At 46.0% G+C, this 17484-nt stretch overlaps 10 non-coding genes across 10 annotated transcripts; all 10 read left to right on the top strand.

Moving 5' to 3' along the window:
• The first annotated feature begins 4479 nt into the window (after positions 1 to 4479).
• TRNAT-CGU (transfer RNA isoleucine (anticodon UAU)) lies at positions 4480 to 4552 on the top strand. The gene has a single exon. It is a non-coding gene; the product is annotated as a tRNA-Thr (tRNA).
• A 521-nt stretch (positions 4553 to 5073) lies between these two features.
• TRNAM-CAU (transfer RNA methionine (anticodon CAU)) lies at positions 5074 to 5146 on the top strand. Its single transcript has one exon. It is a non-coding gene; the product is annotated as a tRNA-Met (tRNA).
• A 225-nt stretch (positions 5147 to 5371) lies between these two features.
• On the top strand, positions 5372 to 5444 carry TRNAM-CAU (transfer RNA methionine (anticodon CAU)). The gene has a single exon. It is a non-coding gene; the product is annotated as a tRNA-Met (tRNA).
• A 2307-nt stretch (positions 5445 to 7751) lies between these two features.
• Positions 7752 to 7824, top strand: TRNAT-CGU (transfer RNA threonine (anticodon CGU)). Its single transcript has one exon. It is a non-coding gene; the product is annotated as a tRNA-Thr (tRNA).
• Positions 7825 to 8347: 523 nt separating this feature from the next.
• TRNAM-CAU (transfer RNA methionine (anticodon CAU)) lies at positions 8348 to 8420 on the top strand. Its single transcript has one exon. It is a non-coding gene; the product is annotated as a tRNA-Met (tRNA).
• A 220-nt stretch (positions 8421 to 8640) lies between these two features.
• On the top strand, positions 8641 to 8713 carry TRNAM-CAU (transfer RNA methionine (anticodon CAU)). Its single transcript has one exon. It is a non-coding gene; the product is annotated as a tRNA-Met (tRNA).
• A 1554-nt stretch (positions 8714 to 10267) lies between these two features.
• On the top strand, positions 10268 to 10340 carry TRNAM-CAU (transfer RNA methionine (anticodon CAU)). The gene has a single exon. It is a non-coding gene; the product is annotated as a tRNA-Met (tRNA).
• Positions 10341 to 11445: 1105 nt separating this feature from the next.
• On the top strand, positions 11446 to 11518 carry TRNAM-CAU (transfer RNA methionine (anticodon CAU)). Its single transcript has one exon. It is a non-coding gene; the product is annotated as a tRNA-Met (tRNA).
• A 3939-nt stretch (positions 11519 to 15457) lies between these two features.
• Positions 15458 to 15530, top strand: TRNAM-CAU (transfer RNA methionine (anticodon CAU)). The gene has a single exon. It is a non-coding gene; the product is annotated as a tRNA-Met (tRNA).
• A 1531-nt stretch (positions 15531 to 17061) lies between these two features.
• TRNAM-CAU (transfer RNA methionine (anticodon CAU)) lies at positions 17062 to 17134 on the top strand. The gene has a single exon. It is a non-coding gene; the product is annotated as a tRNA-Met (tRNA).
• The last annotated feature ends 350 nt before the right edge of the window (positions 17135 to 17484 follow it).

Below are 17484 nucleotides of genomic sequence, written 5' to 3'. Positions count from 1 at the left end.
GGCTTACATCCTGTATGTCCAAGTATACACAGAGCAACTTCATATTCTTTATCCTTGCCCTTCAGCACCGAGCAGCCTCGGTAGCGCAGCAGGCAGCGCGTAAAGGTGCAGTTTCCTATGTGCAGCGGTCGCATGCGATTGCTGCATGCAGGGGGCGCATGCGTTGGACGCATGGCCTTGGCAGTTTCCATCGTGCAGTTGGTGCGCGCGCCTCAGAAGGGCCAGTCTACTCGCGCAATGGCGAGTGTTGTGACACAAGCTTGGTTGTACATTTTAAAACAGGAAATGGAAGACAGTATCATGATGGAAATAGAAAGGAAGAGAAGGAAGAAGGTAGATAATATGTATTTAAGGAGAAATGAGGAAGGGTATCATTCCAATTTAATTTCCAAGCACCTACTGGACGACGAAATAAAGTTTCATCATTTTTTTCGTTTAACGAGATATCAGTTTCAATTGTCCGACTCGTGGCTGAACGGTCAGCGTACTGGCCTACGGTTCAGAGGGTCCCGGGTTCGATTCCCGGCCGGGTCGGGGATTTTAACCTTAATTGGTTAATTCCAATGGCACGGGAGATGGGTGTATGTGTTGTCTTCATCATCATTTCATCCTCATCACGACGCGCAGGTCGCCTACGGGAGTCAAATAGAAAGACCTGCACCTGGCGGGCCGAACCCGTCCTGGGATATCCCGGCACTAAAAGCCATACGACATTTCAGTTTCAATTTGTATTGTCTGCAATTAAAAATGACATAGACCAACAGAAAGTATTTGGAAGTCGAAGGCCACTGAATTTTGGGAAAGATGGCAATTTCCTAATTGTGTCGGAGCAATTGACGGAAAACTTATCCGGATTGTATGCCCTTCGAAGAGCGGGTCTCTGTTCTTCAATTACAAGAACTTTTTCTCCATTGTTCTTTTGGCAATCGTGGACGCGAATTACAAGTTCGTTGCAGTTGACGTCGGATCGTATGGAAAAGAAGGTGATAATGGAATATTTGCAAAGTCGAATATGGGCAAAAAGTTGTATTCGAACAATTTCGACTTTCCACCAGAAGCAAATTTGCCAGGTTCTGAGAGGGTTCTGCCACATGTAATTGTTGGGGATGAAGCATTCAGGCTTCACAAGAACATTCTGAAACCATTTAATAGGTCCCAGGCAAAGGAAAATTTTGAAAAGGCAATTTTCAATTACCGTCTATGCAGAGTCAGGCGTGTTTCTGAGAATGCTTTTGGTTTACTGTGTCAAGTTTTCAGATTGTTTTACTCCCCAACCGGAGTTAAACCTGAAACCTGTGACAAGTTAGTATTAGCTGCAGGCTGCCTCCACAATTTAATTAGGGAAGATTGTCAATCACTTCTGACTTCACAGTGAAATAGCTGTGAGGAACATGACACCTCTTAGTAGAAATGGAGGATTCGCCCAGGCAGAAGGATTCCAGGTTCGAGATTCTTTCATGGATTTTTTTGTAGCAGAAGGCAAAGTTGAATGGCAAGAGAGAGCAATTCAAGGCACATAATTAGACCAGGGATTTGGTATGGACAGCTATATTTTTCACTACACAGTAAAACCTCTTCAAGACGAAAGCTTGTCCGAAGTGGAAACGTTTCGCAGTTCCTGTGATTATAATAGTCTTTATTGCGTTATGAAATTTGAGTAAAGTGGAATCTGCATAACACGTGAGTGGAAAAGATTTTATTTACGGATAATATTATTGTAAAATGCGGATAAAATTATTGTGGCAATGAAATCATTTAAGCTCTGTGTTGTACTGTACGAGCAAATACTGGCCATGACGGCCACATTATGTTCAAACCATGATCATATACACGAACTTCGGTGCAAAAGTGACGCAAACCAATTTACCATTCATTGATTCTCACTCTTCCAAACTGTTTAAATTATCGTACACAATTCACGGGTGTATTCATAACAAGAAATAAAACCCAAGTGCGTGGATGTGTAGTGTTGTGAATTATTATTATTATTATTATTATTATTATTATTATTATTACTGAAATCCGTGGATCACATGGCATACATCAGTCAAGATATTCGAGTGGCATTCAAGAATAGATATTGATATGTTGTTAATGTTTTCTTTCATAATTTTCCGTTTTTTCCGAATGCAATGCAGAAACAAATCTATCGGAAAGGAAAATCGGTTCCTTGGAATTCCGCCTTCATCTGTATATATGTTTTGTACATAACGCACTTTTCCGCTTGTATAAACGTGTTCCATTTCAATATTTTAAGCAGTTGTGAAATTTTGTAAACACTGTCAAAATAATTCAAAATAGAGAATATTCATATCAATTGGTATTCACAAAGCAATGTTTCCGTTGTACGGTATGAGCAAATAATATACTAATTTTTGTTTACTACTATTCATAAAACGCTATGTGACTTGAAAACTTTTGTAAATACGTTGTGTAAACATTTTATAAAAATGAAACCGTGGGGCAGTTTAAATTATCACTCATCTGTTTTATCATTGAAATTGGAGGCTATTTCTTCCCAGATTTTGTCTCGGAGCACAATATTTTTATAGTCCTGATGGGAGCAGTCATATAGTTCCCGTCTTCCGGAAACAAACTCAATAAATCTCGCCTCTTCGTCTTTAGAAAAGCTCATCATGAGATAATACACGCACGCGTCCGCTGCACCCGACTGGTATACTCAGCACTGCCTGCGTCTACTGCATGCGATGATTTCTAGGAGCTGCATGAAGGAAACCAGTCCTATAGCATTCCATTGTAGGAGTCAGGGAGGGGATGGATGCAGTAGCGGTCGGCAGCAGACGCATGCGACCGCTGCACATAGGAAACCGCACCTTAAGTCTCATAATCATAAGCTATTAGTTCGATCCTCACCTGCGGAAAAGGCATTTTACATGAACATCCAATTTTACGCAAAGCTCCTTGTTATTCTTTATACTTGCAATCTCCAACCCGAGCAGCCTCGGTAGCGCAGCACGCAGCGCGTAAGTCTCATAATATTAAGGTCGTGAGTTCGATCCTCACCCGGGGCAGGGGCTTTTATCCTGTATGTCCAAGTGTACACAAAGCAACTTCACATTCTTTATGCTTGCCTTCCCCCTTCGAGCAGCCTCGGTAGCGAAGCAGGCAGCACGTAAGTCTCATGATCTTAAGGTCGTGAGATCATTCCTCACCCGGGGCATAGGCTTTTATCTTGTATGTCCAAGTATACACAAAGCAACTTCATATTCTATATAATTGCCTTCCCCCATTCTAGCAGCCTATGTAGGCAGCACGTAAGTCTCATAATCTTAAGGTCGTGAGTTCGATCCTCACCCGGGGCAAAGGCTTTTATAGTGAACTTCCAAGTTAACTCAAAGCTCCGTCTTAGTCATTATACTTGCATTCTGCACAACGAACAGCCTCGGTAGCGCATAAGGAAGCGCGTAAGTCTCATAATCTTAAGGTCGTGAGTTCGATCCTCACCCGGGGCATAGGCTTTTATCCTGTATGTCCAAGTATACACAAAGCAACTTCATATTCTTTTTCTTCGTCTTGCCACATCGAGCAGCCTCGGTAGCGCAGCAGGCAGCGCGTAAGTCTCATAATATTAAGGTCGTGAGTTCGAATATCACCCGGGGCATAGCCTTTTATCTTGTATGTCCAAGTATACACAAAGCAAAATCATATTCTATATAATTGCCTTCTCCCACCGAGCAGCCTCGGTAGCGCAGCAGGCAGCGCGTAAGTCTCATAATAATAAGTCATCATCATCATCATCTGTTTACCCTCCAGGTTCGGCTTTTCCCTCGGAAACAGCGAGGGATCCCACCTCTACCGCCTCAAGCTTCAGACTCTTGGTCGGGGATACAACTGGGGATAATGACCAGTACCTCGCCCAGGCGGCCTCACCTGCTATGCTGAACAGGGGCCTTGTGGAGGGATGGGAAGATTGGAAGGGATAGGCAAGGAAGAGGGAATGAAGCGGCCGTGGCCTCATGTTAGGTACCATCCCGGCATTCGCCTGGAGGAGAAGTGGGAAACCACGGAAAACCACTTCCAGGATGGCTGAGGTGGGAATCGAACCCACCTCTACTCAGTTGACCTCCCGAGGCTGAGTGGACCCCTTTCCAGCCTTCATACCAATTTTCAAATTTCGTGGCAGAGCCGGGAATCGAACCCGGGCCTCCGGGGGTGGCAGCTAATCACGCTAACCACTACACCACAGAGGCGGACAATAATAAGTCGTGAGTACGATTTTCACCCGGCTCATAGGCTTTAATCTTCTATGTCCACGTTTACACAAAACTCCTTCGTATTCTTTGTCCTTACATTGCCCTGTAAGTGCAGACTTGGTAACGCAGCAGGCAGCGCGCGAAAGACTCATAATCATACGGTCTTAGTTCGATCCTTACCTGCGGCAAAGGCATTTATCGTGAGCATCCTATTTTTTACAAAGCTCTTTCTTATTCTTTATACTTGCACTCTGCATCCCGCACAGCCTCGGTAGCGCAGCAGGCAGCGCGTAAGTCTCGTAATCTTAAGGTCGTGAGTTCGATCCTCACCCGGGGCATGGGCCTTTATCCTGTATGTCCAAGTATACACAAAGCAACTTCATATTCTTTAAGCTTGCCTACCACCATCGAGCAGCCTCGGTAGCGAAGCAGGCAGCGCGTAAGTCTTATAATCTTAAGATCGTGATTTCGATCCTCACCCGGGGCATAGGTTTTTATCCTGTATGTCCAAGTATACACAAAGCAACTTCATATTCTTTTAATCGCCTTGCCACGTCGAGCAGCCTCGGTAGCGCAGCAGGCAGCGCGTTAGTCTCATAATAATAAGTCGTGAGTTCGATCCTCACCCGGGGCAAAGGCTTTAATCTTATATGTCCAAGTACACGCAAAGAAACTCCATATTCCTTATCCTCGCCCTTCCACGTCGAACAGCCTGGGTAGTTCAGCAGGCAGCGCTTATGTCTCATAATCGTACAGTCTGAGTTCGATCCTCACCTGCCGCAGAGGCTTTTATAGTGAACATCCAAGTTAACTCAAAGCTCCTTCTTAGTCATTATACTTGCATTCTGCACAACGAACAGCCTCGGTAGCGCAGCAGGCAGCGCGTAAGTCTCATAATCTTAAGGTCGTGAGTTCGATCCTCACTCGGGGCATAGGCTTTTATCTTGCATGTCCAAGTATACACAAAGCAACTTCATATTCTATATAATTGCTTTCCCCCATTTAGCAGCCTCGGTAGCGCAGCAGGAAGCGCGTAAGTGTCATAATCTTAAGGTCGTGCGTTCGATCCTCACCCGGGGCATAGCCTTTTATCTTGTATGTCCAAGTATACACAAAGCAACTTCATATTCTATATAATAGCCTTCACCCATCGAGCAGCCTCGGTAGCGCAGCAGGCAGCGCGTAAGTCTCATAATCTTAAGGTCGTGAGTTCGATCCTCACTCGGGGCATAGGCTTTTATCTTGCATGTCCAAGTATACACAAAGCAACTTCATATTCTATATAATTGCTTTCCCCCATTGAGCAGCCTCGGTAGCGCAGCAGGAAGCGCGTAAGTCTCATAATCTTAAGGTCGTGCGTTCGATCCTCACCCGGGGCATAGGCTTTTATCTTGTATGTCCAAGTATACACAAAGCAACTTCATATTCTATATAATTGCCTTCACCCATCGAGCAGCCTCGGTAGCGCAGCAGGCAGCGCGTAAGTCTCATAATCTTAAGGTCGTAAGTTCGATCCACACCCGGGGCGTAGGCTTTTATCTTGAATGTCCAAGTATACACAAAGCAACTTCATATTCTATATAATAGCCTTCACCCATCGAGCAGCCTCGGTAGCGCAGCAGGAAGCGCGTAAGTCTCATAATCTTAAGGTCGTGCGTTCGATCCTCACCCGGGGCATAGGCTTTTATCTTGTATGTCCAAGTATACACAAAGCAACTTCATATTCTATATAATAGCCTTCGCCCATCGAGCAGCCTCGGTAGCGCAGCAGGCAGCGCGTAAGTCTCATAATATTAAGGTCGTGATTTCGATCCTCACCAGGGATATATTCTTTTATCTTGTATGTCTATTATTCACAAAGCTGCTTTATATTCTTTATCCTTGGCCTCCCCATTCTAGCAGCCTATGTAGCACAACAGGCAGCACTTAAGTCTCTTAGTCTTATGGTCGTGGTTTCGATCCTCCCCTGAGGCTTAGTCTTTCAACATGAATGTCCCAGTTTACACAAAGCTCCTTCGTAGTCTTTATCCTTACATTCAGCAGAATGAGCAGTCTCGGTCGTGCAGCAGGCAGCGCGTGTCTCATAATCTTAAGGTCGTGAGTTCGATTTTCACCCGGGTCACATGCTTTATTCTTCTATGTCCACGTTTACACAAAACTCCTTCATACTCTTTGTTCTTACATTGCCGGTAAGTGCAGACTTGGTAACGCAGAAGGCAGCGCGCGATAGACTCATAATCATACGGTCTTAGTTCGAACTTCACCTGCCGCAGAGGCTTTTATAGTGAACATCCAAGTTAACTCAAAGCTCCTTCTTAGTCATTATACTTGCATTCTGCTCAACGAACAGCCTCGGGAGCGCAGCAGGCAGCGCGTAAGTCTCATAATATTAAGGTCGTGAGTTCGATCCTCCCCCGGGGCATGGGCTTTTATCCTGAATGTCGAAGTATACACAAAGCAACTTCATATTCTTTATCCTCGCCTTGCCACATCGGGCAGCCTCCGTAGCGCACAAGGCAGCGCGTAAGTCTCATAATCTTAAGGTCGTGAGTTCGATCCTCACCCGGGGCATAGGCTTTTATCTTGTATGTCCAAGTATACACAAAGCAACTTCATATTCTATATAATAGCCTTCACCCATCGAGCAGCCTCGGTAGCGCAGCAGGCAGCGCGTAAGTCTCATAATCTTAAGGTCGTAAGTTCGATCCTCACCCGGGGCATAGGCTTTTATCTTGTATGTCCAAGTATACACAAAGCAACTTCATATTCTATATAATAGCCTTCACCCATCGAGCAGCCTCGGTAGCGCAGCAGGCAGCGCGTAAGTCTCATAATCCTAAGGTCGTGAGTTCGATCCTCACCTGGGGCATTGGCTTTAATCTTCTATGTCCACGTTTACACAAAGCACCTTCTTATTCTTTGTCCTTACATTGCCCGGTAAGTGCAGATTTGGTAACGCAGCAGGCAGCGCGTAAGTCTCATAATCTTCAGGTCGTGAGTACGATCCTCACCCGGGGCATAGTACTTTATCTTGTATGTCCAAGTATACACAAGGCAACTTCATATTCTTTATCCTTGCCTTCCCCCATCGAGCAGCCTCGGTAGCCCAGTAGGCAGCGCGTCTCTAATCTTAAGGTCGTGAGTTCGATCCTCACCCGGGGTATGGCTTACAACCTGTATGTCCAAGTATACACAGAGCAACTTCATATTCTTTATCCTTGCCCTTCAGCGCCGAGCAGCCTCGGTAGCGCAGTAGGCAGCGCGTAAGTCTCATAATCTTAAGGTGGTGAGTTCGATCCTCACCCGGGGAATAGGCTTTAATCTTCTATGTCCAAGTATACACAAAGCAGCTCCATATTCCTTATCCTCGCCCTTCTACACCGAGCAGCCTCGGTAGCGCAGCACGCAGCGCGTAAGTCTCATAATCTTAAGGTCGTGAGTTCGAACTTCACCCGGGGCACAGGCTTTTATAGTGAACTTCCAAGTTAACTCAAAGCTCCTTCTTAGTCATTATACTTGCATTCTGCACAACGAACAGCCTCGGTAGCGCAGCAGGCAGCACGTAAGTCCCGTATTCTTAAGGTCGTGAGTTCGATCCTCACCCGGGGCATAGGCTTCTATCCTGTATGTCCAAGTATACACAAAGCAACTTTCATATTCTTTTTCTTCGCCTGCCACATCGAGCAGCCTCGGTAGCGCAGCAGGCAGCGCGTAAATCTCACAATCATACAGTCTGAGTTCGTTCCTCACCTGCCGCGGAGGCTTTTATAGTGAACATCCAAGTTAAATCAAAGCTCCTTCTTAGTCATTATACTTGCATTCTGCACAACGAACAGCCTCGGTAGCGCAGCAGGCAGCACGTAAGTCTCATATTCTTAAGGTCGTGAGTTCGATCCTCACCCGGGGCATAGGCTTCTATCCTGTATGTCCAAGTATACACAAAGCAACTTTCATATTCTTTTTCTTCGCCTGCCACATCGAACAGCCTCGGTAGCGCAGCAGGCAGCGCGTAAGTCTCATAATATTAAGGTCGTGAGTTCGAATATCACCCGGGGCATAGCCTCTTATCTTGTATGTCCAAGTATACGCAAAGCAACTTCAAATTCTTTATCTTTGCCTTGCAACATCGAGCAGCCTCGGTAGCGCAGTAGGCAGCGCGTAAGTCTCATAATCTTAAGGTCGTGAGTTCGATGCTCACCCGGGGCAAAGGCTATAATCTTGTATGTCCAAGTATGCACAACTCCATATCCCTTATCCTCGCCCTTCCACGTCGGGCAGCCTTGGTAGCGCAGCAGGCAGCGCGTAATTCTCATAATCATACAGTCTGAGTTCGATCCTCACCTGCCGCATGGGCTTTTATAGTGAACATCCAAGTTAACTCAAAGCTCCTTCTTAGTCATTATACTTGCATTTTGCACAACGAACAGCCTCGGTAGCGCAGCAGGCAGCGCGTAAGTCTCATAACCTTAAGGGCGTGAGTTCGATCCTCACCCGGGGCATAGGCTTTTATCTTGTATGTCCAAGTATACAGAAAGCAACTTCATATTCTATATAATGGCCTTCCCCCATTCTAGCAGCCTATGTAGGCAGCACGTAAGTCTCTTAGTCTTATGGTCGTGGGTTCGATCCTCCCCTGAGGCCTAGTCTTTCAACATGAATGTCCATGTTTACACACACCTCCTTCCTAGTCTTTATTCTTACATTCCGCAGAATTAGCAGTCTCGGTAGCGCAGAAGGCAGCGCGTAAGTCTCATAATAATAAGTTCGTGAGTTCGATTTTCACCCGGCTCATAGGCTTTAATCTTCTATGTCCACGTTTACACAAGACTCCTTCGTATTCTTTGTCCTTACATTGCCCGGTAAGTGCAGACTTGGTAACGCAGCAGGCAGCGCGCGAAAGACTCATAATCAAAGGGTCTTAGTTCGATCCTTACCTGCGGCAAAGGCATTTATCGTGAGCATCCTATTTTTTACAAAGCTTTTCTTATTCTTTATACTTGCACTCTGCATCCCGAACAGCCTCGGTAGTGCAGCACGCAGCGCGTAAGTCTCATAATATTAAGGTCGTGAGTTCGTTTTTCACCCGGGGCATGACATTTTATCCTGAATGTCGAAGTATACACAAAGCAACTTCATATTCTTTATCCTTGCGCTTCAACAACGAACAGCCTCGGTAGCGCAGCAGGCAGCGCGCGAGTCTCATAATCCTAAGGTCGTGAGTTCGATCCTCACCTGGGGCATTGGCTTTAATCTTCTATGTCCACGTTTACACAAAGCACCTTCTAATTCTTTGTCCTTACATTGCCCGGTAAGTGCAGATTTGGTAACGCAGCAGGCAGCGCGTAAGTCTCATAATCTTCAGGTCGTGACTTCGAGTCTCACCCGGGGCATAGGATCTAGTATGTCCAAATATACACAAAGCAACTTCATATTCTTTATCTTCGCCTGGCCCCATCGAGCAGCCTCGGTAGCGCAGCAGGCAGCGCGTAAGTCTCATAATCTTAAGGTCGTCAGTTCGATCCTCACCCGGGGCGTAGGATTTTATCTTGTATGTCCAAGTATACACAAGGCAACTTCATATTCTTTATCCTTGCCTTCCCCCATCGAGCAGCCTCGGTAGCGCAGCAGGCAGCGCGTCTCTAATCTTAAGGTCGTGAGTTCGATCCAAACCCGGGGCATAGGCTCACATCCTGTATGTCCAAGTATACACAGAGCAACTTCATATTCTTTATCCTTGCCCTTCAGCACCGAGCAGCCTCGGTAGCGCAGTAGGCAGCGCGTAAGTCTCATAATCTTAAGGTGGTGAGTTCGATCCTCCCCTGAGGCTTAGTCTTTCAAAATGAATATCCCAGTTTACACAAAGCTCCTTCCTAGTCTTCATCCTTACATTCCGCAGAATGAGCAGCCTCGGTAGCGCAGCAGGCAGCGCGTAAGCCTCATAATCATAAGCTATTAGTTCGATCCTCACCTGCGGCAAAGGCATTTTACATGAACATCCAATTTTACGCAAAGCTCCTTGTTATTCTTTATACTTGCAATCTCCACCCCGAGCAGCCTCGGTAGCGCAGCAGGCAGCGCGTAAGTCTCATAATCTTACGGTCGTGAGTTCGATCCTCACCCGGGGCAAAGGCTTTTATAGTGAACTTCCAAGTTAACTCAAAGCTCCTTCTTAGTCATTATACTTGCATTCTGCACAACGAACAGCCTCGGTAGCGCAGCAGGAAGCGCGCGAAAGACTCATAATCATACGGTCTTAGTTCTATCCTTACCTGCGGCAAAGGCATTTATCGTGAACATCCAATTTTTTACAAAGCTCTTTCTTATTCTCTATACTTGCACTCTGCATCCCGAACAGCCTCGGTAGCGCAACATGAATGTCCATGTTTACACACAGATCCTTCCTAGTCTTTATCCTTACATTCCGCAGAATTAGCAGTCTCGGTAGCGCAGCAGGCAGCGCGTAAGTCTCATAATAATAAGTCATCATCATCATCATCTGTTTACCCTCCAGGGTCGGCTTTTCCCTCGGACACAGCGAGGGATCCCACCTCTACCGCCTCAAGGGCAGTGTCCTGGAGCTTCAGACTCTTGGTCGGGGATACAACTGGGGAGAATGACCAGTACCTCGCCCAGGCGGCCTCACCTGCTATGCTGAACAGGGGACTTGTGGAGGGATGGGAAGATTGGAAGGGATAGGCAAGGAAGAGGGAAGGAAGCGGCCATGGCCTCATGTTAGGTACCATCCCGGCATTCGCCTGGAGGAGAAGTGGGAAACCACGGAAAACCACTTCCAGGATGGCTGAGGTGGGAATCGAACCCACCTCTACTCAGTTGACCTCCCGAGGCTGAGTGGACCCCTTTCCAGCCCTCATACCACTTTTCAAATTTCGTGGCAGAGCCGGGAATCGAACCCGGGCCTCCGGGGGTGGCAGCTAATCACGCTAACCACTACACCACAGAGGCGGACAATAATAAGTCGTGACTTCGATTTTCACCCGGCTCATAGGCTTTAATCTTCTATGTCCACGTTTACACAAGACTCCTTCGTATTCTTTGTCCTTACATTGCCCGGTAAGTGCAGACTTGGTAACGCAGCAGGCAGCGCGCGAAAGACTCATAATCATACGGTCTTAGTTCGATCCTTACCTGCGGCAAAGGCATTTATCGTGAACATCCAATTTTTTACAAAGCTCTTTCTTATTCTCTATACTTGCACTCTGCATCCCGAACAGCCTCGGTAGTGCAGCAGGCAGCGCGTAAGTCTCATAATCTTAAGGTCGTGAGTTCGATCCTCACCCGGGGCAAAGGCTTTTATAGTGAACTTCCAAGTTAACTCAAAGCTCCTTCTTAGTCATTATACTTGCATTCTGCACAACGAACAGCCTCGGTAGCGCAGCAGGCAGCGCGTAAGTCTCATAATCTTAAGGTCGTGAGTTCGATCCTCACCCTGGGCATAGGCTTTTATCTTGTATGTCCAAGTATACACAAAGCAACTTCATATTCTATATAATAGCCTTCAGCCATCGAGCAGCCTCGGTAGCGCAGCAGGCAGCGCGTAAGTCTCATAATGTTAAGTGTACCGGGCGGTACACCTCCACGCCGCTAATTTAAAATTCGCGCCAGTTGAAACTCCTCTGCTGGAGGAAGTCTGAACTTTATATACGCTATTAATTCGCTACCTTCTCAAAAGATGTCACCACGTGGAAAATTTTGAGTTTTTGAACTGTGTCATTTTTGATGTGTTTTTGTTTTGCTTGAAGTAAGAAGTGTGAACTTTCTCTTCTAGAGGACACTACTGAAGATCAACAATAGTGCACCCTAGTGCGGAGTTAAAGAACTATTTTGTTGGGGAAATTTTTATTTTAAATGTTTGTTCCTTGCTAAATTTTTTTCAGTTATTGTTTAAGTTGGCTGTATACCCCTCTCTTTCCCCTTGTTTTTCATTTAACCAATCCCGAATTTCTGTTATTAATTTCTGACCAATCGTAGGTATCTTCCCCCAACTTGAATATGTTGCTGTATCCTACCCAATAAAAAGTTTGAGGGAGGGTGTTTTCATTCCCCTAACCCCTAGAACCTTCCGCGAGAGGATATAAACTGCTGATTTTAGGGTCTCGGGCCACTTCTGTTCCATCTTTTAGTGTATTAAGTACATAGCAGGAGGCGGGAAGCGCCTCTTTCCTCGGCACCGGTCAACAACAAGGTAATGGCCGATTAATTACTTCTTTCTTTGCTAGCTCAGCAGTTTAACTCTCGGGGCGGGTTCGAAGCGTTCCACCATGTAACCTTTTCCTAAATGTAACTACTCTTTTCATATATTCTCTTTTAAAGCTACATACTGGGATAGAGAGTGCTAACCCTCTCGAGCTCCCACTCATATTGTTTTGAGGTGAACTTATTTTTCTCAACCTATTCTTCGTTAATGTAAAACAAATTGTTCTCTTCTTAAGTCACCTCTTTAGTATGGGATTAGCCCTTGTATTAACGGCCTAGTGCCAAGTAGGTCTTAATCAAAGTGTATTAGGAGTGCAAGTTCGCCTCCTCTCAAATTGTTATTTTAGAGGTCATTTAATTAACCTCCATTGCATTTAATAGACCTCAGTAGATTGGGTATTTTACCCCTGTGTTGATGTCCGTTGGGGACAACTTGAAGGTGGAGTTTGGTGTGGCCTGAGAGAGGCTTAAATTTGAGAGCGAGTGGCTCTTTTGAAAATTGAGTGTTATATGCCTCGTGAAGGCTTTTCAGTGTAATTTGGAGCTAGGCCTCCTAGGCATGAATGGGGTTTTCTGCCCCTCTGTTGAAACATGTGTTTGGAGGTAAAACTGAGCTGATTGCCCAGGCATTGTGTTTTCAGGGCTCGAAGCCGAAATCCTGTAAATATTGTAACTACCCTTTGACTTGCTACTTTGTACCTGCCATGCTTGTTATTTCTGTTTTTGAAAAGAAACTATAACCTGGTTAAATTTTAAATTAATTTTACTTTAGTAGCTTGAGACCCGTTCACCACCCCGCACCTTCTTTCACGCATAACTACCACAAAAACACGGTAACATTAAGGTCGTGATTTCGATCCTCACCAGGGATATATTCTTTTATCTTGTATGTCTATTATTCACAAAGCTGCTTTATATTCTTTATCCTTGGCCTCCCCATTCTAGCAGCCTATGTAGCACAGCAGGCAGCACGTAAGTCTCTTAGTCTTATGGTCGTGGGTTCGATCCTCACCTGAGGCTTAGTCTTTCAACATGAATGTCCCAGTTTACACAAAGCTCCTTCCTATTTTTTATCGTTACATTCCGCAGAATGAGCAGTCTCGGTAGCGCAGCAGGCAGCGCGTGTCTCATAATCTTAAGGTCGTGAGTTCGATTTTCACCCGGGTCATAGGCTTTATTCTTCTATGTCCACGTTTACACAAAACTCCTTCGTATTCTTTGTCCTTACATTGCCCGGTAAGTGCAGATTTGGTAACGAAGCAGGCAGCGCGTAAGTCTCATAATCTTCAGGTCGTGACTTCGAGTCTCACCCGGGGCATAGGCTTTAATCTAGTATGTCCAAATATACACAAAGCAACTTCATATTCTTTATCTTCGCCTGGCCCCATCGAGCAGCCTCGGTAGCGCAGCAGGCAGCGCGTAAGTCTCATAATCTTAAGGTCGTGAGTTCGATCCTCACCCGGGGGATAGGATTTTATCTTGTATGCCCAAGTATACACCAGGCAACTTCATATTCTTTATCCTTGCCTTCCCCCATCGAGCAGCCTCGGTAGCTCAGCAGGCAGCGCGTCTCTAATCTTAAGGTCGTGAGTTCGATCATCACCCGGGGCATAGGCTTACATCCTGTATGTCCAAGTATACACAGAGCAACTTCATATTCTTTATCCTTGCCCTTCAGCACCGAGCAGCCTCGGTAGCGCAGTAGGCAGCGCGTAAGTCTCATAATCTTCAAGTGGTGAGTTCGATCCTCACCCGGGGCATAGGCTTTAATCTTGTATGTCCAAGTATACACAAAGCAGCTCCATATTCCTTATCCTCGCCCTTCAACAACGAGCAGCCTCGGTAGCGCAGCAGGCAGCTCGTAAGTCTCATAATCATAAGCTATTAGTTCGATCCTCAATTGCGGCAAAGGCATTTTACATGAACATCCAATTTTACGCAAAGCTCCTTGGTATTCTTTATACTTGCAATCTCCCCCCCGAGCAGCCTCGGTAGCGTAGCACGCAGCGCGTAAGTCTCATAATATTAAGGTCGTGAGTTCGATCCTCACCCGGGGCATAGGCTTTAATCTTGTATGTCCAAGTATACACAAAGCAGCTCCATATTCCTTATCCTCGCCCTTCAACAACGAGCAGCCTCGGTAGCGCAGCAGGCAGCTCGTAAGTCTCATAATCATAAGCTATTAGTTCGATCCTCAATTGCGGCAAAGGCATTTTACATGAACATCCAATTTTACGCAAAGCTCCTTGGTATTCCTTATACTTGCAATCTCCCCCCCCCCCCCGAGCAGCCCCGGTAGCGCAGCACGCAGCGCGTAAGTCTCATAATATTAAGGTCGTGAGTTCGATCCTCACCCGGGGCATGGGCTTTTATCCTGTATGTCCAAGTATACACAAAGCAACTTCATATTCTTTATGCTTGCTTTTTCCATTCGAGCAGCCTCGGTAGCGAAGCAGGCAGCACGTAAGTCTCATAATCTGAAGGTCGTGAGATCATTCCTCATCCGGGGCATAGGCTTTTATTTTGTATGTCCAAGTATACACTAAGCAACTTCATATTCTATATAATTGCCTTCCCCCATTCTAGCAGCCTATGTAGGCAGCACGTAAGTCTCTTAGTCTTATGGTCGTGGGTTCGATCCTCCCCTGAGGCTTAGTCTTTCAACATGAATGTCCGTGTTTACACACAGCTCCTTCCTAGTCTTTATCCTTACATTCCGCAGAATTAGCAGTCTCGGTAGCGCAGCAGGCAGCGCGTGTCTCATAATCTTAAGGTCGTGAGTTCGATTTTCACCCGGGTCATAGGCTTTATTCTTCTATGTCCACGTTTACACAAAACTCCTTCGTATTCTTTGTCCTTACATTGCCCGGTAAGTGCAGACTTGGTAACGCAGAAGGCAGCGCGCGAAAGACTCATAATCATACGGTCTTAGTTCGAACTTCACCTGCCGCAGAGGCTTTTATAGTGAAAATCCAAGTTAACTCAAAGCTCCTTCTTAGTCATTATACTTGCATTCTGCTCAACGAACAGCCTCGGTAGCGCAGCAGGCAGCGCGTAAGCCTCATAATCTTAAGGTCGTGAGTTCGATCCTCACCCGGGGCATGGGCTTTTATCCTGAATGTCGAAGTATACACAAAGCAACTTCATATTCTTTATCCTCGCCTTGCCACATCGAGCAGCCTCCGTAGCGCAGTAGGCAGCGCGTAGGTCTCATAATCTTAAGGTCGTGAGTTCGGTCCTCACTCGGGGCAAAAGATTTTATCTTGTATGTCCAATTATACACAGAGCAACTTCATATTCTTTATCCTTGCCCTTCAGCAACGATCAGCCTCGGTAGCGCAGCAGGCAGCACGTAAGTCTCATAATCCTAAGGTCGTGAGTTCGATCCTCACCTGGGGCACTGGCTTTAATCTTCTATGTCCACGTTTACACAAAGCACCTTCTTATTCTTTGTCCTTACATTGCCCGGTAAGTGCAGATTTGGTAACGCAGCAGGCAGCGCGTAAGTCTCATGATCTTCAGGTCGTGACTTCGAGTCTCACCCGGGGCATAGGCTTTAATCTAGTATGTCCAAATATACACAAAGCAAATTCATATTCTTTTTCTTCGCCTTGTCACATCGAGCAGCCTCGGTAGCGCAGCAGGCAGCGCGTAAGTCTCATAATATTAAGGTCGTTAGTTCGATCCTCACCCGGGGCATGGGCTTTTATCCTGCATGTCCAAGTATACACAAAGCAACTTCATATTCTTTATGCTTGCTTTCCCCCTTCGAACAGCCTCAGTAGCGCAGCAGGCAGCGCGTAAGTCTCATATTCTTAAGGTCGAGAGTTCGATCCTCACCCGGGGCATAGGCTTTTATGCTGTATGTCCAAGTATACACAAAGCAAATTCATATTCTTTTTCTTCGCCTTGTCACATCGACCAGCCTCGGTAGCGCAGCAGGCAGCGCGTAAGTCTCATAATATTAAGGTCGTTAGTTCGAATATCGCCCGGGGCATAGCCTTTTATCTTGTATGTCCAAGTATACACAAAGCACCTTCATATTCTTTATCCTTGCCTTGCAACATCGAGCAGCCTCGGTAGCTCACTAGGCAGCGCGTATGTATCATAATCTTAAGGTCGAGAGTTCGATCCTCACCCGGGGCAAAGGCCTTAATCTTGTATGTCCAAGTATACACAAAGCAACTCCATATTCCTTATCCTCGCCCTTCCTCGTCGGGCAGCCGGGGTAGCGCAGCAGGCAACGCGTAATTCTCATAATCATACAGTCTGAGTTCGATCCTCACCTTCCGCAGAGGCTTTTATAGTGAACATCCAAGTTAACTCAAAGCTCTTTCTTAGTCATTATACTTGCCTTTCCCCACCGAGCAGCCTCATAATCATAAGGTCGTGAGTTCGATCCTCACCCGGGGCATAGGCTTTTATCTTGTATGTCCAAGTATACACAAAGCAACTTCATATTCTATATAATTGCCTTCCCCCATTCTAGCAGCCTATGTAGGCAGCACGTAAGTCTCTTAGTCTCATGGTCGTGGGTTCGATCCTCCCCTGAGGCTTAGTCTTTCAACATGAATGTCCATGTTTACACACAGCTCCTTCCTAGTCTTTATCCTTACATTCCGCAGAATTAGCTGTCTCGGTAGCGCAGCAGGCAGCGCGTAAGTCTCATAATCTTAAGGTCGTGAGTTCGATCCTCACCCGGGGCATTGGCTTTTAACCTGTATGTCGAAGTATACACAAAGCAACTTCATATTCTTTATCCTCGCCTTGCAACATCGAGCATCCTCCGTAGCGCAGTAGGCAGCGCGTAGGTCTCATAATATTAAGGTCGTGAGTTCGAATATCACCCGGGGCATAGCCTTTTATCTTGTATGTCCAAGTATACACAAAGCAACTCCATATTCCTTATCCTCGCCCTTCCACGTCGAACAGCCTCGGTAGTTCAGCAGGCAGCGCGTAAGTCTCATAATCATACAGTCTGAGTTCGATCCTCACCTGCCGCAGAGGCTTTTTAGTGAACATCCAAGTTAACTCAAAGCTCCTTCTTAGTCATTAT

This window comes from Anabrus simplex, chromosome 3, assembly GCF_040414725.1.
Source record: "Anabrus simplex isolate iqAnaSimp1 chromosome 3, ASM4041472v1, whole genome shotgun sequence".
Classification (NCBI taxonomy): Eukaryota; Metazoa; Arthropoda; class Insecta; order Orthoptera; family Tettigoniidae; genus Anabrus; species Anabrus simplex.
Note: the sequence above shows the minus strand (reverse complement) of the source record. Positions and strands in the feature narration are given on the sequence as shown.